This window comes from Heterocephalus glaber, unplaced genomic scaffold (genome assembly GCF_053883595.1).
Source record: "Heterocephalus glaber isolate CG9 unplaced genomic scaffold, H.glaber_assembly_v1.0 deba00001687, whole genome shotgun sequence".
Classification (NCBI taxonomy): Eukaryota; Metazoa; Chordata; class Mammalia; order Rodentia; family Bathyergidae; genus Heterocephalus; species Heterocephalus glaber.
Window position 1 is genome coordinate 7,614,351 of NW_028258412.1, and position 20,229 is coordinate 7,634,579.

The following is a 20,229-nucleotide window of genomic DNA, read 5'->3' on the forward strand; positions in this document are numbered from 1 at the left end:
ACATATTAATAGTACACAATCCATATACAAATTTTGTTACTTGTCCCAATATTGTCCTTTACAGCTATTTTGCTACATCATCTCAGTTCAGGATACAATTTAGAATCACACACCACATTTTTGCCATGTGTTGGGAGCAATGCTACATAATTCTAAGGAAAAATCATTTGAGTAGGCCTAGTTCTCCGGCTTACAGGCCAGCTACGACATCCAGACATAATTGCATTTTGGCCTCCGGTCAAAACCGAGACCTCAGTGATCCCCAGGTACTGTAATGCTCCAGGACAAGACCACACCTGCGGGAGACGACAGAGAGGAACCAAATCTTCATCTGCATAGCTCCTCATTGTTCTTAGATTTCCACTGCCCCCTAGTCTTTTTACACCTTGTTTATCCCAATATAAAGTACTGAACTCTGCATTTTTCACTTGTTACATGTTTCCCCATGTACTAAATAAAAAGTGCTGCAAGCTAGAGGGCTTTTGTCTTTGCTGCCCAGAGCAGCACTGATCAGACCCAAAGCTCACCTTCTTCTCAGTCTCATTTGTCTACCTTTCCTGTAATTTGCCGTGTGCTGCCGTGGCTCGCAGGAGACTAGGACTTACTGCAGAGGTTCTGGTAAAGTCCCCTTCCCCTGTTCTCTACAGCCATGTATTTTCAGTCTCCTTCATGCTCAAACAGTTTCTCAGCTTTTCATGACCTAATAGTTACTTTATAGAGGATCCTTCAATACGAGTTTATCTAATGCTTCCCCCATGAGATTGAGATTTGGGCTTTGCACTTTTATTTTCTATATGGAAAATGGAGCCTAGGGCCTCATGAAGGCTAGGCAAGTGCTCTAGGACTCACTCTCAGCCCCAAGGTAATGCACTTTTAACAGAAAAACCACAGAAAAGATGCTGCATCCCTCTCTGTGCATCTTACTAGGAGGCACATGACCTTTACTTCACCCGTTATTGGTGGTGATGTCACCAACTAGCATGGGTCCTTGCCTTAGAGATAACGGAAATTAAAACTACCGCAACAATTGACTTTACAGGCAAAGCTTTAATTGGAAGGTAAGAGACGATAAGGAAAGGACTCCAGTTTGAGTAATAGCTGGAGGACACACACTCCAATGAAGAGGATCAGATTGGCCCACAACAAAGGACTGGGGACCAAAGGACTGGGGTCCAGTTGATCATTATCTCAGTCCTGATTGCATTGTTCCAGAGGAATCCTCATGACTTGAGGAGTAATTTCAGTCTTGTGGGAGGCTCTGCTGGAATTCAAGACAGCCATAGTTTTAGGGCAGTGGAGATTCTGGGAGTAGTTGAATGTAACTCTCCTATCCCAGTGTTGTCAGTCCGAAAGGGTAAGGAGATAGGCTTGGTAAACTTGGGGTAATAAACCTTGTTTTTCCAACTTAGATAGACACTCCCTAACTGACTAATATGCCTATATACAGAGAGATGAAAAGGATTTGACTCAGGGTTTTACAAAATGAAAATCAAGTTTTGTTCTACTTTTAGTTACCTATTGGGCATTTGTGGGCCCAAGTGAAAAGCCACTGTGTTTAGCAAAAGGCACGTTTAAGTCTCTGTCGATGTCAGAAGACACAAATCATGGTTTTAAGGCCCCAGGAGTTTGTCCTCTGTCCCTATAGTGGTCTCTATGTTATGACTTTGTCCATGTTACCTTTGATCACTTTGATTCATTTGTTCTGCTAGGTTACACCTCTGTAACATTAGTAGTTTCCCTTTGTAATCAATAAGTAATATGTAGGAGACATTCTGTGTAAACATCCTATTTCTCTAGTTTTATCATTTATGATTTTCTAACTCCATCATGTTCATTAGTTGGCATTTTACTAAAAGAGTTTCTCTTCTTTCCATTATTTATTCACTGTCTCATTTATGTTAGTAAAAACTTATGGATTAATATTTTATTCAATTGGTTGTACACTATTAAGATCATGAATTTTTATGCTGAAGTTGCCAGATTTGGCTAGTGAGCTCTTCAAGGTAGCTCCTGTTTCCCTTTACACGTTCCCATTGTTCTTATTACTATCATCCTTACACTCTGATGAAACTAGACGTTCTAAGCTTATCTAATGTATTTCCAGAATCACCCTTTTCTTAAAGGAGAGCAGACCTTGCCGGGGATTTAGCTCAGTGGTTCCGGCGCCTGCCTCGCAAACGCAAGGTCCCGAGTTCGATCCCCGGTACCAAAAAAAAAAAAATTAATTCTGGAAAGGAGAGTAGACCCCCAGGCTCTTCAAAAAGCTACCAATGGACTCGGTGTTCCTCCACTTCCTGCCTGTAGGTGGAACCTTAGACCCCAGAACTGGGCCGGCTGAGCCGCAGACCAACCTTTTCCGGTTGTGGCCGGAAGTCTCTTGGAGAGGGGTGGCTCCGCGTGACCAGAGTCCGCGTAGGAGGGGTCAGAGGCCAAGTCCAAAATACTAACGAGGCGATGGGACTGGCTGGTAGACCGAGAAACTGGTAGGCTGAAGCGGCCTCAGCGGCGTTCCCAGAGCGGAGGAAGGTACGTGACAGGCTGGGGTGATGGCAGGGGCCACATAGGCTAGGGGCGGGGGCTGGAACGGGAGACGGGTTCCGCCTTTCGCGGGCTCAAGTGCTTCCACACCTGAGCCCAACAGCCCAGAAGTTAGTATGACCGTGACTGGTGCTTTCGGCCCTAGAAGAAAGGTCAGGGTGGTGTGGACTTTCCTTCCATGAGTACAGAACGGGGAAACAGCCTTGAGAAAGAGAAGGGCTTCCTTTTCAGACAAGGGCTCACCATGACTCCCTTTCTTTCCCGGTACGAGACCGCCTCTCATGTGGGAGTATATTTAATGAACTTACCCTGAGTGGAGAGACAGAGCGAGGTGAACAGATTGGGGACGAGAGTAAGAAAGCGATAAGGGGTTGAGACCTCGCCGCCAACAGCCAGATAAGAGCTGTAGGCCAAATCTTTCCTGTGCTGAGCCTAGTTTTCTCTTTTGTAAAACGGAGAAGTGTTTCTCAAAATACGGTTCTCATACCATCTGCTTTGAAATCCTCTGAGATGTCGGCTCTACAGTGTTGCACTCGAATCAAACAACTGGTTTAGAATCTGAGTTTCGAACCTAGGAAACGTCTTTTGAACGTCCGCTTCTGGAGTCCTATATATACACTGATTTTGAAGCCCCTTTGGTCTTAGGTGCTCTCCTTTCTTTTTGAGGCAGCTGGAGCCATTTCTGGAACTTTGGAAGAACTGGGATGTTTAGCCTAGAAAAGAACACTGAAAAGAAAATAACTGTCTTTAAAAAAAAAACTTACAGAAAAGAAGAGAGAACTTCTACATCATCTTTGGGGCTGACAGGCAGAAGTAGGGCTAATAGGTGGATTCTACAGGAACGCAAGGTTTTTACTTAATATAAGAAGAATTTAATGGAAGAATCATCAAAGATGACCAGTGATGGGATATATTGCCTGGTTGTGGAAGAAGTTATTCAGGTGTTAAATGACAGTCCTTTCCAACTTGAAAGTCTCTGATTCTAGGTTATGTTAATCTTTCTAGTACTGACTCTACTAGCAGAGTAAATGTTTTTCTTTTCATGTCTTCTCTATCCTCCAACATATATCTCCCGTATGTAAGTCCAACACACTTGAGTTTATGTAATCTCTTCCTGGTTCTCCTATGCACCACCTGTCTTTTCAAGGACTTTGGAATGACTCCACATGTGATAGAGGTGCCTGAAATGTTTGTTGTGTGAATTATTAAACAGGGAGCCATGCCATCAGTTAGTTTATTTTCTAAGAACAACTTGCAAATGCCTCTGAAGACTTTGTGTGACAGGAGAAGCCAGTAAACTCTTTGGAACACACAGTGGAGGGCCCCTTGAAGCTGGTCATGCCAGCCTTCTTCCTGGGACATAAATACTTACACCTTTCTTTTTCCAGCACTGTGTGTAGATGTTGAGAGAATTTTTGCAGTCTGTAGGCTAGCTTTCCATTCAGCGTGTAAAACCAGTCTTCTTATGGACTTGACTTGTCAGTTTATCCACACTTAGATGTAATCTATAGATGAGACTTCTAGCATAGCTTTAGTTTTCTATTCAAATTTCTAATCAGATTTCCTTATTTTGTGATATACAAGCACTAGATTACTTTTCTGCCACCTGTTAGATTGCTCAAGATGGTTTTATATTGTCTTATGGAGCAGAGATTCCATATTATGACCCAATTCTGCTGACCATCCCACCCCTTAAAAAAAATGGTTAGGATTAAGCTAAAATTTCATGCTTGTGGTTTTCTATTTGTCTGTCTTTCTTCTTTTTTTTTTAGTACCGGGGGTTGAACTCAGGTCCTTGTGCTTGCAGAGCAGGTGGCGAAACCACTGAGCTAAATCCCCAGCCCTTTTTCTTTTTTTTGAAACAGGGTCTCACTATGTAATTCGAGGCAGTCCTCCTGCCTCAGCCTCCCAGGTGCTGTGATCACAGCACCACGCCTGGATCACCACCACACCTGGTCTGTTTGTGTTTCTTGTTTTGTTGTTGTTGTTGTTGTTTCTGGTACCAAGGATTAAACTCGACCTTGAACTTGGGAGGGAGGCGTGGCACCACTGAGCTAAACCCCTGGCCCTGTGTTTGTTAAGATTTAAAAAAATGTGAAATGCTTACTGAGATGTTACATGTATAGGTATTAGATAAAATGCTTTTTATTTGTGGAAGTTTTAAAAACTTCCCAATCTAGGAGTTTCCTTTTATAAAAATATCTGAATTGGTGCTTTAATAAGTGTATTCTTCAGAGCACTGGTTTGAAGAGATGCCTCTGAGAGGCAGGATTCAATGGTCAGTTTGGGGAAAACTGCATACTATCATTATTCCTTCTTAGAGTGTCTGTATTTAGTACCACAAGAAGGCACTGAAAGATCCTACAATAAATAAATAGGCTTCAAAGCTAGGGTAATTCTTTGTTTCACTTGTTTAATCTAGTGACAGATTTATTTGATGTGAAACCCCCTCCTCTTTTTTTAAATTGAAGCATACATTGGAAAATTCTGACCTAGAGTCAGAGGTTATGGGCCAATTCTAGCCCAACTGCTTGTTTCACTTTTTTTGTTGTTGTTATTTTGTTTTTTTGTTTCTTGAGACAGGGTCTTGGTATGCGGTTCAGGCTGACCTTGAATTCACTATGTAGCCCAGGCTGGCTTTGAACTCAAAGCAGTTCTCCTGCCTCAGCCTCCCAAATGCTAGAATAACAGGCTTGTGCCACCACACCCAGCCCACATTTTTAAGTGGGGAATAAATCAAAAGCATATTTCATAATACATGGCATTTATAGGAAAATTGAATGTCAGTGTTTATTTCAGCCCTACCCATTTATTTACCTTATTACCTTTGACTGCTTTAGTGCTACAGTAGTGGAGTTGAGTAATTACAAAAGAGCATACGGTCCACAGAGTCAGAAATGACTTTTACAGAAAAAAATTTGCTAGTTAATGACCTGTGTAATGTACATTACTTTTTAATATTTTATTTCAAAACAATTTTAGACTTTAAAAAACTTTAGGGCTGGGGATGTAGCTCAGTGGCACTTTGCCTGGTTGGCAATCGTAAGGTACTGAGTTGGATCCCCAGTACTGGGAAAAGATAAAAATAAAAAACTTTAAAAATATTCCACTCACTTCTGGTACACCGTTCACCTGATTTCTCATGTTAACATTTAACTATATTAAAATTATCTAAGTAAATTTAATATTGATAAGATACTGATAACTAAGCTGTAAACTTTATTCAAAATCTGCCATTTGTCCTAATTCTCTGTCTGTTCCAGAATCTCAAATCAGATGTCATGTCTCTTTAGCTAGTCTCTTCCAATCTGGGACAGTTCCTCACTCTTGTTTGTCTTGTATGACTGTAAACTTTTTTTTTTCCCAGTATTGAGCTGTGAACCCAGGGTCCTTCCATTGAGCTGTGTCCCCAGCCCTTTTTATTTTTGATTTTGAGTCAGTGTCTAAGTTGCTCAGGTAGGACTTGGGATCCTTCTTCAGCCTCCCGAGTGCTGGGATTTCAGGCATTCACCACTGTACCTGGCTTATGACTATAACTTTTTGTTCTGTTTTCTTTTTATTTTTGGAGACAGGATCTCACAGTGTCGTTTAGGCTGGCCTTGAACTCACTATGTACCCTAGACTGGCCTTGGACTCACAGCAATCCTCCTTACCTCAGCCTCCCAAGTGCCAGGATTACATGTGTGCGCCACCATGCCTGACTAATCTGTAGATTTTTTTTTCTTCCTCCAGGACCGGGGATTGAACTCAGGACCTTGTGCTTCCAAAGCTGTCGTGGCACCACTGAGCTAAATCCCTGGCCCTAGACTAAATTCTTGAACAGGACTGGCCAGTTATTTTGTAGGATGTCTCTCAAACTTTTTTTTAAAGTTGGCACTGGGGATCAAACCCAGGGGCATTCTACCACTAAATCCCATTCCCATTCCTCAAGCACTCTCCCTTTCTTTCTTTCTTCCTTTTTGTTTTTTTTTCTTTCTCAATTTTAAGACAGGGTCTGGTTTAGTTACCCAGGCAGGACCTGCACATGTAATCTTCCTGCCTCATACTCCCTCAGTGGTGGGATTACAGGTGTCCCCCTGTACCCATTTTTTTGAGATACAGTTCACATGCTATAAAATTCACTATTTTAAAATGTGTAATTTGGTGGGCTTTAGTATATTCACAAGGTTATACAATCATCACTATATAATTCCAGAACATTTTTATTACCCTCTCCCAATAATGCTATACGTGATAGAAGTCACTCTTTTCTTCTCCCTTTCCATCTCCTGGCAACTGCTAACCTCCTTGCTTATCTGCAGATTTGCAAATTCTGGACATTTAATATAAATGGAATTATATAATATGTGGCCTTTTGTGTGTGGCATCTGTCATTAAGCATGTTTTCAAGGTTCATCCACATTGTATCATATGTCAGTATTTCAATCCCCGTTTTTACTCAGTAGTATTCTTTTGTAAAGAAATCTCACATTTTGTTCATCTATCATTTTATTCATTGTTTTCACCTTTTTTGTTTGTTTGCTTGTTTGTTTGAGGCAGGGTTTTGCTGTATAGTTCAGGCTGGCCTTGAACTGACTGTAGCCCAGGCTGGCCTCAAACTCAAAGTGATCCTCCTGCCTCAGCCTCCCAAGTGCTGGGATTATAGGGATATGCCACCACACCTGGCTCAACTTTTAGTAATTATGAATAATATTGCTATGAACATACATGTATAAAATTTTGTTTGAATGTGTTTTCAGTTCTCTTGAATGTATACCTAGGAATGGAATTGCTGGGCCATATGGCGACTCTATGTTGAACTTTTTGAGCAACTGCCAACCTATTTTCTATAGTGGCTATACCATTTTACATTTCTACTTACAGTATAAAAAGGTTCCAGTTTCTCTACATTTTCCTCAACACTTGTAATTATTGCTCATTTAAATTTTTTTTATCTTAGTTGGTGTGAAGAGCTATCTTATTATAGTTTAAATTTGCATTTCTCTAATGACTGATGATATTGAACACTTTTAAGGTTTTTTTTACCCTATTGATGCTGAGGATTGAACCCAGGGCATTCACACAGCTATGTCTTTCCAGCCTTTTTTTTTTTTTTTTTTTTAAATGAGGCAGGGTCTCACTAAATTGTCTGCTCTGAGCTTGAATTTACAGTCCTTCTGCCTCAGCCTACCGAGTGCTGGGATTATAGTGTGTGCCCCTATAACCTGCTTTTCATGTGCTTATAGGCATTAGTATGTCTTTTTGATATATTCAAATCTTTTGCCCATTATATAATTGGGTTATCATCATGTACAATTTTCAGTAAAAATGTTGGAAGAGTTTGCAGATTCCCTGAAGCCCCTACAATTATTGAATTCCGAGTGAGCTAAACAGCAGAATCTCTGGCAATGCCAGTAATTCTGTGAGCTAATGTAGTTGGATTTGGACATGCTGAAGCACAGAGTAAGTTGTCCATTTGAGAATGCTGATTGTGCAGAGTTTGGCATAACACTAACCACTGCTGACCCTGCAGAGTTGGGGGGCCATAGTGAAATGAAAGGTGTACTACTTATGCACAGAAAATATAGCATCATCCAAGGTTTGGTAAGGCTACTTGGGCATCCTTCTGTTTGGGAGCTCTAGTGTTTGTGTACAGAGGAGTAGAGAAATTGGTGGTGTGGAGGCTATCAGAACTGGTGATAGTCTTGGGTAACTGCATGTGGCTGTAGAACTACTAGTGTACCCAGGCATCTCCTGACCCAAAGCATTTGGCTGTAACCAGACCATCTTGGACATGTATTTTAAAACAAGTAATTTAAATTGTGAAGTAATGTATGCTCCTTTTAGGTAGATAGACAGTTGCTTTATCTTCTCCTTGTTTCTTACCACTGGGTACACAGTAATAGTTGTGATCATTCATTGTATACAACTCTATGTCTTACTTTTTGCCATTAGCATTTTCTTCTGTTCCTTTCACTGACCCAGACTAGTCTCCAACATTTGGACTCAAAAGATCCTTCTGCCTCCATCTCCCAGGGAGTTGAGGCTATACCACTGGCAACCTATTAACATTTTACTTTATGTTACTTTATGGTACTTCATGCTGCCTAGTTTCACTCTGTTAGTTCTTCCTATTCTGTGTTACTTTATTTTTGTTTTTGGTACCTGGGATTGAATTTGGGTCCTTGTGCTTGTGCAGCAGGCAGCGAAACTACTGAGCTAAATCCCCCCCCCTTCTATGTTACTTTGTTACTGTACCACGTTATGTAGTTATATATGTTACTTTATTTTGGCTGTTTTGGGGATTGACCCTGGGCCTTGCTTGGAGATATATGCCTCCAGCCTCTTAAATTTTTTGAGACAAGGTGTTGTTAAGTGGCTACATTGTACTGGCTAGGCTCAAACTTGTAATCATTTGGCCTCAGCCTGTCAGAGTACTGGGATTACAGGCATGGGCCATGGTGCCCAGCCACACTAGCATTTTTTTTTTGGTACTGAGGATCGAACTCAGGACCTTGTGCTTGTGAGGCAAGCAGCAGCACCACTGAGCTAAATCCCGCCCCCACACTAGCATTTTAATGTTAATGTCTCCTTGTTCTTTTTTTTTTTTTTTTTTTAATTCTTTTATTGGTACATTTTAGGTATACAACACAATTACATTTCTCATTGGGAACTTGTACCTTTATATGATGCATCTTGGTTCTTATTTTTTTCCCCATTCCTAGCCCTCCCTTCACCCCCTCCACCCTTCCCTATTTACAAACACTTTATTTCCATTTTTTCCATTTCTCATCATTTTTCCTTTTCCTTCTTTCCTTTCCCCTGCCCCTCCCACTGCCCCTACCCCTTTGGACCTTTTCTTCCTATTTTACATTATCGATTATTCATTCTAATCATTGGCACATTTTAGGTATACAATATAATGGCATTCATCATTGGAAATTTGCACCTTTACATAGTCTCTCTTGGTTCTTGTTTTTCACCCTTGCCCAGCCCTCCCTTCAACCCCTCCATTCCTCCATTTTCTCATATTAATCCCGTTCCCTTCTTTCCTTTCCCCTACCCCTCCCACCTCCTTCCTCTTTGCCCCTTTAAATCCTATTTCACATTACCTATCATACATTTTAGTCCCCATTTACACTTTCAGTTTCTCACACCAGAGAAACTATTCGGTATTTATACATGTGTGTCCTATTTATTTCACTTAAGAGTATCGCCTCAATGTGCATCAATTCACCTATAAATGTCTCTAATTCTCATTTTTTATGGCTGAGTAGTACTCCATTTTATTAAAAAACCACATTTTCTTGATCCAATCTCCAGTTGATGGGCATTTGAGCTGTTTCCAAGTTTTAGCTATCACAAACTGTGCTGCTGTGAACATGGGTGCACATATATCACTGTGGTATGATTCTTTTAATTCTTTGAGGAAGATCCCCAACAGTGGAATAGTGGGGTCAAATGGGACTTCCAGTCCTAGTTCTTTGAGGTAGCGCCATACTGATTTCCACAGTGGTTGCACCAGTCTACGCTGCCACAAGCAGTGGAGCAGGGTTCCTCTTTCCCCATAGCCCCACCAGCATTTGTTATTGGTTGATTTCATGATAGCAGCCATTCTTTCTGGTGTGAGGTAGAATCTCAGCATTGTTTTCATTTGCATCTCTCGAATGACCAGTGATGTTGAACATTTTTTCATGTATTTATTTGCTATTTCTACTTCCTTGTCTGAGAAATGTCTTTTCATTTCAGATGCCCATTTTCAGATTAGGTCTTTAAATTTGGGAGGTCTGATCTTTTTAAGTTCTTTATAGATTCGAGATAGTAGACCTTTGTCTGAGGAAAAGCAGGTGAAGATTTTTTCCCACATTGTGGGTTATCTCTTCACACTGCTGGTGGTTTCTCTTGCTCTGCAGAAGCTTTTTAATAAGAAGAGATCCCACTTGTTGATTGTTTGTGCTAGTTCACGGGCAACTGAGGTTTTGTTCATAAAATCTTTTCCTACACCGATGTCTTCAAGAGTTCTACCTAACCTCTATTCCAACTGGTTCAGAGTTTCTATTTTAATATTTAGATCTTTAATCCATTTTGATTTTAGTTTAGTGCATGGTGAGAGATATAGGTCTAGTTTTAATCTTTGGCAAGTTGAAGCCCAATTTTTCCAGCACCATTTATTCAAGAGGCTATCTTTCCTCCAGTGAAGGTGTTTGGCTCCTTTATCAAAGATGAGGTGGCTAAGTGTGTCTGGCGTTGTTTCTGCATCTTCTAATCTGTTCCACTGGTCTTCAGGTCTGTTTCTTTGCCAGTACCATGCTGTTTTTTATCACAGTAGCTTTGTAGTATAGTTGCAGGTTGGGGATTGTGATACCCCCTGCCATGTCTCTGTTACCTAGAATTGCTTTTGCTATTCTGGGTCTCTTCTTGTTCCAAAGGGATTTTTGGATTGTTTTCTCAAGGTCCATGAAGTATGCTGCTGGGATCTCAATTGGAATTGCATTAAATCTATATAGCAGTTTTGGAAGTATGGCCATTTTCACTATATTAATCCTTCCTACCCAGGAGCAGGGAATGCCTGTCCATTTTCTGATATCATCTTCAAGCTCTCTTTTCAGAGTGCTGTAGTTTTCAGAGAAGAGGTTTTTGATTTCTTTCATTAGGTTGATTCCTAGGTATTTCAGTTTTTTGGATGCTATTGTGAAAGGAATTATTTGCCCTATTTCTCTCTCAGTGAGTCTGTTGTTCATGTAGAGGAAAGCTATTGATTTTTGTGTGTTGACCTTGTAACCAGCTACTTGACTGAATTTGGTTATTAAGCCTAGAAGACTTTTGGTGGAGTTCTTGGGGTCTTCTATATACAGTATCATGTCATCTGCAAATAATGACAATTTGACTTCTTCATTTCCGATCTTTATTCCTTTTATTTCTTTCTCTTGTCTAATTGCCGTGGCTAGTGTTTCCAAAACTATATTGAACAAGAGTGGTGATAGCGGACATCCTTGTCTTTTTCCTGATTTTAGTGTGAATGATTTCAGTTTTTGACCATTTAGTATGATATTGGCTGTTGGTTTTTCATAGTTGGCTTTTATCAGTTTGAGGTAGAGACCATCTATTCCAATTTTTTGTAGGGTTTTTATCATAAATGCATGTTGGATTTTGTCAAATGCTTTTTCTGCGTCTATGGAGATGATCATATGGTTTTTGTCCTTGGCTCTATTGATATAGTGTATTACATTGATTGATTTGTGGATGTTGAACCATCCCTGCTTCCCTGGGATGAATCCCACTTGATCAGGGTGTATGATCTTCTTGATGATCTTCTGCATTCTATTTGCCAGTATCTTATTAAGGATTTTTGCATCTGTGTTCATTAGTGAGATTGGCTTATAGTTCTCCTTTTCGGTTGGGTCTTTCTCTGCTTTGGGGATCAAGGTGATGCTTGCTTCCAGGAATGAATTTGGGAGTATTGCTTCCCTTTCAATTTCATTGAAGAGGTTAAACAGTAGTGACAGTAGTTCCTCTCTAAATAAATGTCTTATAGAATTCAGCAGTGAAATCATCAGGGCCCGGGCTTTTCTTAGTTGATAAGTTTTTAATTACATTTTCAATTTCATTGATTGATATTGGGTTGTTTAGAATTTTTAGGTCTTCTTCATTCAACTTTGGTAATTCATATGTATCTAGGAATCTGTCCATTTCTTCTATGTTTTCCATCTTATTGGCATATAGGTTCTGGAAGTAAGTATTGATGATCCTCTGGATTTCTGCTGGGTCTGTTGTAATTTCACCCTTTTCATTCCTGATTACATGGATTTGGGCCTTTGCTTTCCTTTTTCTGATAAGGTTGGCTAAGGATTTGTCAATTTTGTTGATTCTTTCGATGAACCAACTCTTGGCTTCATTGATTTTTTGTATTATTCTTTTAGTCTCCATTGCATTGATTTCTCCTCTGATCTTTATAATTTCCCCCCTTGTGTGAGCTTTGGGGTTGTCCTGCTCTTCTTTTTCTAGAAGCTTGAGGTGCAACATCAGGTTGTTTAAATGGGCTCGTTCTGTTTTCCTAATATGTGTATTCACTGCTATGAATTTCCCTCATAAGACTGCTTTCATTGTGTCCCATAGATTCCGATATGTTGTATTCTCATTGTCATTTAATTGGAACTGTCTGATTCTTTAATTTCCTCTATGACCCATTGGTTATTCAGAAGTGTGTTGTTCAATTTCCACGTGTTTATGAAATTTTTTGAGTATCTTTTGCTATGGATCTCCAATTTCATTGCACTATGGTCTGATAAGACACGGGATAACTTCAATTCCTTTGCACTTACTTAAACATATTCTATGTGTGAGTATGTGGTCTATTTTGGAGAATGACCCATGTGCAGCTGAGAAGAATGTGTATTCTGATTTTGTAGGGTAGAAGACTGTAAACATCTGTTAAGATCATTTGTTCAAGAGTTCGATTGAGTTCTAGTATTTCATTACTTATTTTTTGTCTAGTTGATCTGTCTATTTGTGACAGTGGGGTGTTGAGGTCCCCCACTACAATTGTACTAGTGCATATATGACTTTTCATGTCTGTTAGTATTTGTTTTATATAGTTGGGCGCACTAGTGTTTGGTGCATAGATATTAATGATTGTCATCTCTTCCTCTTGGATTCTTCCCTTTACGAGGATGTAGTGTCCTTCGTCTCTCTTAATCAGTGTTGGTTTGAAATCTACTTGATCTGCAAAGAGGATAGCTACTCCTGCTTTTTTTTGGGTTCCTGTCACATGGAGTATTGTTTTCCACCCTTTAACTTTCAGTCTTTGAGTTTCATTTTGAATTAAGTGTGTTTCTTATATGCAGCATATTGTTGGATTTTGCTTCTTGACCCATTCTGTCAGTCTGTTTCTTTTGATTCGTGAATTGAGACCATTAACATTGATGGTTATAACTGAAACGTATTGACTTATCATTGCCATGACTTTTTCTTTTTGTTGGGTTCTCTCCCTTTACATTTAATTTCTTGTCATCCCAGATGGGTTCATTCTACTTTGCTTCCTGAGGTTGTGATCCTCAATGTCTGTTCCTAGGATATTGTGTAAAATTCTTTGGAGTGCTGGTTTGGTATTCACGACGTTCCTAAGGTGCTCTTTATCATGAAAGTATCTTATTTCTCCATCCATTTTGAAAGATAGTTTTGCAGGGTGCATCAATCTGGGTTGGAGGGTGTTTTCTTCTAGGGCTTGGAATATGTCACTCCAAGCTCTTCTTGCCTTGATGGTTTGTGTTGAGAAGTCTGCTGTGATTCTGATGGGCTTTCCTTTGTATGTGCTTTGTTTCTTTTCTCTAACTGCTTGTAGAACTTTGTTCTTCTGTTGAGTTTCTGGAATCTTAACAATTATATGCCTATGTGTAGATTTTTTTTGATCAAGGCTCTTTGGAGTCCTATATGCCTCACTTATCTGTATGTCAAGCTCTTTTCCCCTGCTTGGGAAGTTTTCTGCCATTACTTCTGCAAAGAGTTTTTTTATGTCATCTGTACTCTCTCCTGTTTCTTCATTGACTCTGTTCAGTCTTATGTTATTCTTTGCATCGTCTAGCAGCTGCTGGATTGATTTCTGAGAGTGTTCCCTTATAATTTTGAAACAATTTTTCTTTTCCTCATCATTAATTGTAATCTTATCTTCTATATCTGAAATTCTGTCCTCACATTGGCTCATTCTGCTGTGTAGACTTTCAATGGAGTTTTTCATGTCCTGGAAATCTATTTGCATCTGTTTTATGGATTCCATTTGTTTCTTATGTTGGGATTCCATCATGTTCCTCAGCTCCTCTCTAGATTTATTAATCATGTCTTGCACTAGGGGCACAATTTCTCCTGTTATCTGAGAAATTATTTCTGATTTCATTTTTTCCAGATCCCCTTTTGTTGCCAGTTCAGTGGGTCCAGGTGGTTGAGTATCAGAGTGTTCCATCTCATTTCCCTTTGGGGTTGCTGTAGGTGATCTAGAAGTCTGGTTTTGAGACTTATTTACATGTTTTCTCATTTTGACTGGGGGGTGGAGGGGGTGCTTTTGACGCCCACGCAGCTCACCTCCTCTGAGCTGGGAGAGGTGGTCCAGGGGCCGAGAGCGGAGGTAGGGATGGTGGCCTGAAATCCCCTTCCTCTGGGCCAGGAGTGGCGGGACGGTTGACGGCCCGGAAGCCCCTTCTTCTGGACCAGGAGCAGTGGGACGGCAGCTCAGAAGCCTCTACCTCTGTGCAGGAATTCTTTAAATGCTGAGAACTTGATTAGCTCCAGTACAGTGGTCTGGTGGTCCGGTGTCCTCTGCATCTTTGTAGTGTGGAACCAGGTGGCTGTACAGAGAAGAGGCCAAAGGAACAGGGAGGTGGGGAGGTCCAGTGGTTTGCTGCCAGGGCGCGGGCTGATTCGGTGTTTTCAATGCGATTGATGACCTCGGGACCGATGACCTCGGGACCGTGTCCGCAGACCTGCCTGTCTGCAGCGTGCTGATTCGGTGTTTTCAGCGCGACTCTGTCTTCTTGTTCTTGACAGCCTCTTCAGTAAGCATTACCTCTAATGTCGGCCAAAGTTTCTGTTTCCTCAACTATTCACTTATTCAGAAAGTCAGTATGATGGGCTGGGGATTTAGCTCAGTGGTTCCAGCACCTGCCTGGAAACTGCAAGGTCCCGAGTTCGATCCCTGGTACCAAAAAAAAAAAAAAAGCATGAAACCAAGCATTGTAGTGCATACCTGTAATCCCAGCAGTCAGAAGGCTGAGGCTGAAGGATTACCACGAGTTTGTGGCCAGTCTGGGCTACATAGTGAGACCCTGTCTCAAACAAAAATAATAATGATTATTATAATAATAAGTTGATATGCCAATAAGTTTTATTATGGAGACATAATGTGTATAACAATCACTGAACATGTTCTTAGTGGAGTGAAAATGTTTAATTTTTTTATAAGATGCACAGGTTTTTTTTAAAACTTTTTTGTAATGGTAAAATATGCATAACATAAAAATTACGTTTTACTTGATTTTAAGTGTCGAATTCATTGGCATTAAGTACAGTCATAATATTATGTAACCATCAACACTGTTTCTGAAACTTTCATCACAACAAATAGAAACTCTACCCCATTGAGCAGTAACTACCCACTCTTCCCTCCTTTGTTTTTTGTTGTTTTGTTTTTTTTTTCTTTTCCCCCTCCTCTTTTTTTCAGACAGGGTCTTGCTGTATAGTTCAGGCTGGCTTTAAACCTATTATGTAGCCCAGGTTGGCCTCAAGCTTGCAGTGAACCTCCTGCCTCAGACTCTGAGTGCTGGGATTTCAAGTGTGTACCACCATGCCTGGCTCTCCATCTCTATGAATTTGCTTATTCTGGGTATCTCTTATTAGGAAATATCACACAGTATATGACCCATTTGTGAAATATGGGGGTTCCCGCATTTTTTATTGTTTTAAAGTACATATAAAATTTATCATCTTACCCATTTTTTTTCCATCTTACCCATTTTTAAGTGGTATTTTAAGTTCAGTGATATTCAGTATATTCATATTGTTCTGGAAACAACCATCTGTCTTCATAATCTTCATTTTACCAAAGCACTGAAACTTAGTACTCATTAAACAGTAACTCTTAAAAAATGGAAACAAAGCTTTTGTATGGAAGGAGGGGAGAGGGCATAAGGGAAGGGGGAGAATGCGATAAGATAAAATTTATTAAAATAAAAAAAGAATACAAAAAAAACTGTTCCCTCCTCCTCACAGCCAGTGACAACCATCACATTCTCTATGGTTTTGACAACTCTTAGTTACCTCATATAAATAGAATCATGTAATATTTGTCTTTGTGACTGGCTTATTTCACTTAGCATATGTCCTTGAGGTTCATCCATGTTGCGTCATATATCAGAATTTCCTTCCATTTAAAGGCTGAATAGTATTCCATTGTGTTTTATCTACCACATTTGATTATCCACTCATCTGGCAATGAACACTTGGATTCTGTGTTTGTTTTCTTGAAACAGAGTCCACTATGTAGTTCAGGAAAGTCTTGAATTCACTATGTAGCCTAGGCTGGCCTTGAACTTGTGGCAATTCCCTTGCCTCAGCCTCCTGAGTACCGAGATTACAGACATACACCACTGTGCCTGGTGGATTCTGTGTTTTAGCTGTTGTGAATAAGGCTGCTATGGTCAGAGATATATAAGCATCTCTTTTGAGATCCTGCTTTCATTTCTTTGGGTACATAACCAGGAGTTGTATTTTATGTCATATGGTAATTTTGTTTGTTTGTAAACAGGGTCTCACTTTGTAGCCCAGGCTGGCCTCAAACTCATGGTGATCCTCCTGCCTCAGTATGAGTGCTGGGATTACAGATGTGTGCTCCCACATCCTGATGTCCATCTATCTATCTATCAGTGCTAGGAAGGGAATCCAGGGCCTCGTGCATGCCAGGTAAATGCTCTACTACTGAGGTATACTCCCAGGCCTACAGTAATTCTTTTCTTTTTTTCCTTTGTTTGTTTTTGAGGTGAGTTCTCATTTATGATGCCCAGGCTGGCCTTAAACTCATGATCCTTCTGTCTCATCATTCTAAATAACTGGAGAGTTACAGTAGTCTGCCACTGCACCCAGCTATTTTTAACTTTTTGAGAGTTTCCATACTATTTTCCACAGTAGCTGCACCATATTACATTCCCACCAGTAGTGAGTGCACAAATATTCAATTTCTCCATATCTTTGCCAACACTTGTTTTCCTTTGTTTTATAAAGTAGCCATCCTAATGGGAAGAGGTGATGTCTTATTGTAGTTATGATTTTCATTTTCCTCCTGAGTAATGACATTGAGCACCTTTTCATGTTTATTGGCGATTTGTAAATCTCCATTGAAAAAAAGTCTATTCATTGTCTTTATCTATATTTTAACTGATTATCTTTTGTACAGTTTTTAAAGTTTTCTATAAATATTGGATATTCTCTTATCAGATATATGATCTAAAAATAATTTTTCCCATTTTATGAGTTGTAATTTTACTGTCTTTTGATGTACAGAATTTTTAAATTTTATGAAATCCAATTTGTACAAGGTGTGGTCAAAAATACAGTGTATGTTTAAATTTCTAAAAAAAATTTTTTACGCAAAACATTTATGGTACATTTTAAATATATATGATGAGAATTTGTATGTAGAGAATTTGTATCTGTACATGATGGATCTTTCTAAAAAATTTATTACAGTAAAAAATGCATTACCAATAATCCCTCTTATAAGACTCCTCTCACTTCTAACACACTTATCCCATCCTTCTTGCCACTTTTTTTTTTTGAGTACCAGGGATTGAACTTGGGACCTTGCACTTGCAAGGCAGGCAGTGGAACCACTGAGCTAAATCCCCGGCCCTGTTGCCACTTTTTGAAGCAGTTCTGGAATTCCTCTTTAATGAGTGTTTTTAGTTTGCACTATTGTAGCTACCTCAGTGTGCTTGATCAGTTCACAGTGTTTATCTTTCATGGTCATTTGACCATGGGGAAGAGCCAGAGTTCCACAGTGCCAGATCCAGTGAATAAAATAGATGAGGATACACCATAACACCATAACATTTTTATGTGGCAGAAATTGCAATACCAGAAGTGTGATGCCAAGTATTGCCACAATGGAGGACGAAACCATTTGCCCATTTCCCTAACAGTTTTCTATGCATGTTTCTTAAATGCTCTAATAAGTCCTTATAATATTCAGAGTTTACTGTAATGTTCCTGGGTACAAACTCAATTCACACAATTCCATAAAAGTCAAAAAATACAGTCAACATCACCTTGGTGTTGGAGCTTGATTCATACACTTTTTTCTGCACCAAGAGAATTGGGTGATTTACATTGAGAACTCTGAACCTTAGTCTTAAGAGTCATAACCATAGACCCAAGTTTCATTTCCCGTGATGACATTTCTTTTTTTCTTTTGGTACCGGGAATCGAACTCGGGACCTTGCACTTGCGAGGCAGGTGGGGTGGTGACATTTCTTAAAAAGTTAGAATCTGGGGCCGGGGATTTAGCTCAGTGGTTCCACCACCTGCCTCGCAAGCGCAAGGTCCTGAGTTTGATCCCTGGTACCAAAAAAAAAAAGTTAAAATCTGAAGGGGCATGATTCCACAACTCTAATGAAATTGACCCTTGCTTTTGCATGGAGCAAATGTAGAACTCACTCAGCTATTCAGTTCTGTTGTTAAAATATTTTGAGGGGGAACCATAACAGATGTTCAGATCCTCAGAAATTTCCCTAATAGTCAATCGCTTGTTTGAGCAAATCATTCACTTACTCTTTCAACATTCTTTTGGGTTTTGATGTTGAAGGGTCTCATATTGAAATCTCTTGCCTCAACTGATTCCGAACTGTTACAGAATCACTGAGACCACTTGTAAACTGTCTTTGTCACTGCAGCATCACCATAAACCAATTTTAAATTTCATGTTTCTTTAAGCCAGGTGTGGTGGTGCACACCTATAATCCCAACACTCAGGAGGCAGAGGCAGGAAGATTGCCAAGTGTTCAAGGCCAGCCTGGGCTACCTTGTGAGGTCAAGGCCAGCCTGAACTATATAGTGAGACCTTGTCACAAAAAACAAACAAGTATGTTTTCTAGCACTTTTTTTCCAGTTTAAAACAAAGTTTTATGTTAATGCATTGTCCATGATCCATGATTTATGGCACACTTTATTTTTTTAATTTTTAAATTTTTTATTAGTGTGTTTGCAGTACATAATGATTACATTTATTGTGGTAGTTGGTACATGTACATTATGGTATACTTTTAAATCTACCTTCTCTCAACTTTACCTTAAAACCAACTGCACCAAACAAGTTGAAACTTGTCAAACACTGCCAAGTTTTGATGCACCACTTTTCATATTGAAGATCCTTCTCGCAGCATTTACCATATGATGGTTTGTTGTGGAGGTCTTTTTGTTTGTTTTTGTTTTTGTTTTTGTTTTCTGAGACAGGGTCTCAGTAGTTAGCTCAGGCTGGTCTTGAACTCACTGTGTAGCCCAGGCTGGCCTCAAACTCATGGCAGTCCTCCTGCCTCAGCCTCTTGAGTGCTGGGATTACAGGTATGTGTCACCACACCCAGCCACCATATGTTTTCATCCACTTTTTTTTTCTTTTGCTACTTGTACTTTTAGTGTCATATGGATGAAATCATTACCAGAAATGAGGTTTACAAATTAGGGACCAAGTAGCTTCTGTTTTGAGATTCTCGAAGATAACTTCATTTGCTGCCTGGTTACCATGACCCTGCTTCTTTACTTTTCACATCTCTGAAGATGCTATAGGTCCATCTCATTATTTCATTGTTTATTGGGAGCACAGCGCTTGAGTGGGATGTCCTTGTCCCCTCTCCGGTTTAGGGACACATGGAAATCTGAAACAGCATTTATATTAGGATTATTGATTCCGGCTATACCTCCTTTTGTGGAATCTCTTAGGGGACTCACTGGGCATTCCATTTGAGGACCAGTCACCAGGTTGATTCACATAGTATACATGGTACGTGACAATTTAATATCCACTCTCCTAATTGCTCTTTACAAGTGCCTTGTGGTGTGGGCATCATGGACTTTTAAAAGATGAACAGCTTTCTCAATGTAAGAGTAGATCTTAGGCAAAGCCCAATAAAGCTTAACACTCATCTTTGCCAAGACACATCACAGTTTGACTTTGCT

The 20,229-nt window shown here is 39.8% G+C and overlaps 1 protein-coding gene across 1 annotated transcript in view; it reads left to right on the top strand.

The window, feature by feature from the left end:
- The first annotated feature begins 2,137 nt into the window (after positions 1-2,137).
- Positions 2,138-20,229, top strand: part of Rnf185 (ring finger protein 185) — a 52,214-nt gene continuing 34,122 nt past the window's right edge. Inside the window, exon 1 of the mRNA XM_004843475.3 lies at positions 2,138-2,526. The gene's annotated coding sequence lies outside the window, so the exon portion shown is untranslated. The remainder of the gene's footprint in view (positions 2,527-20,229) is intronic.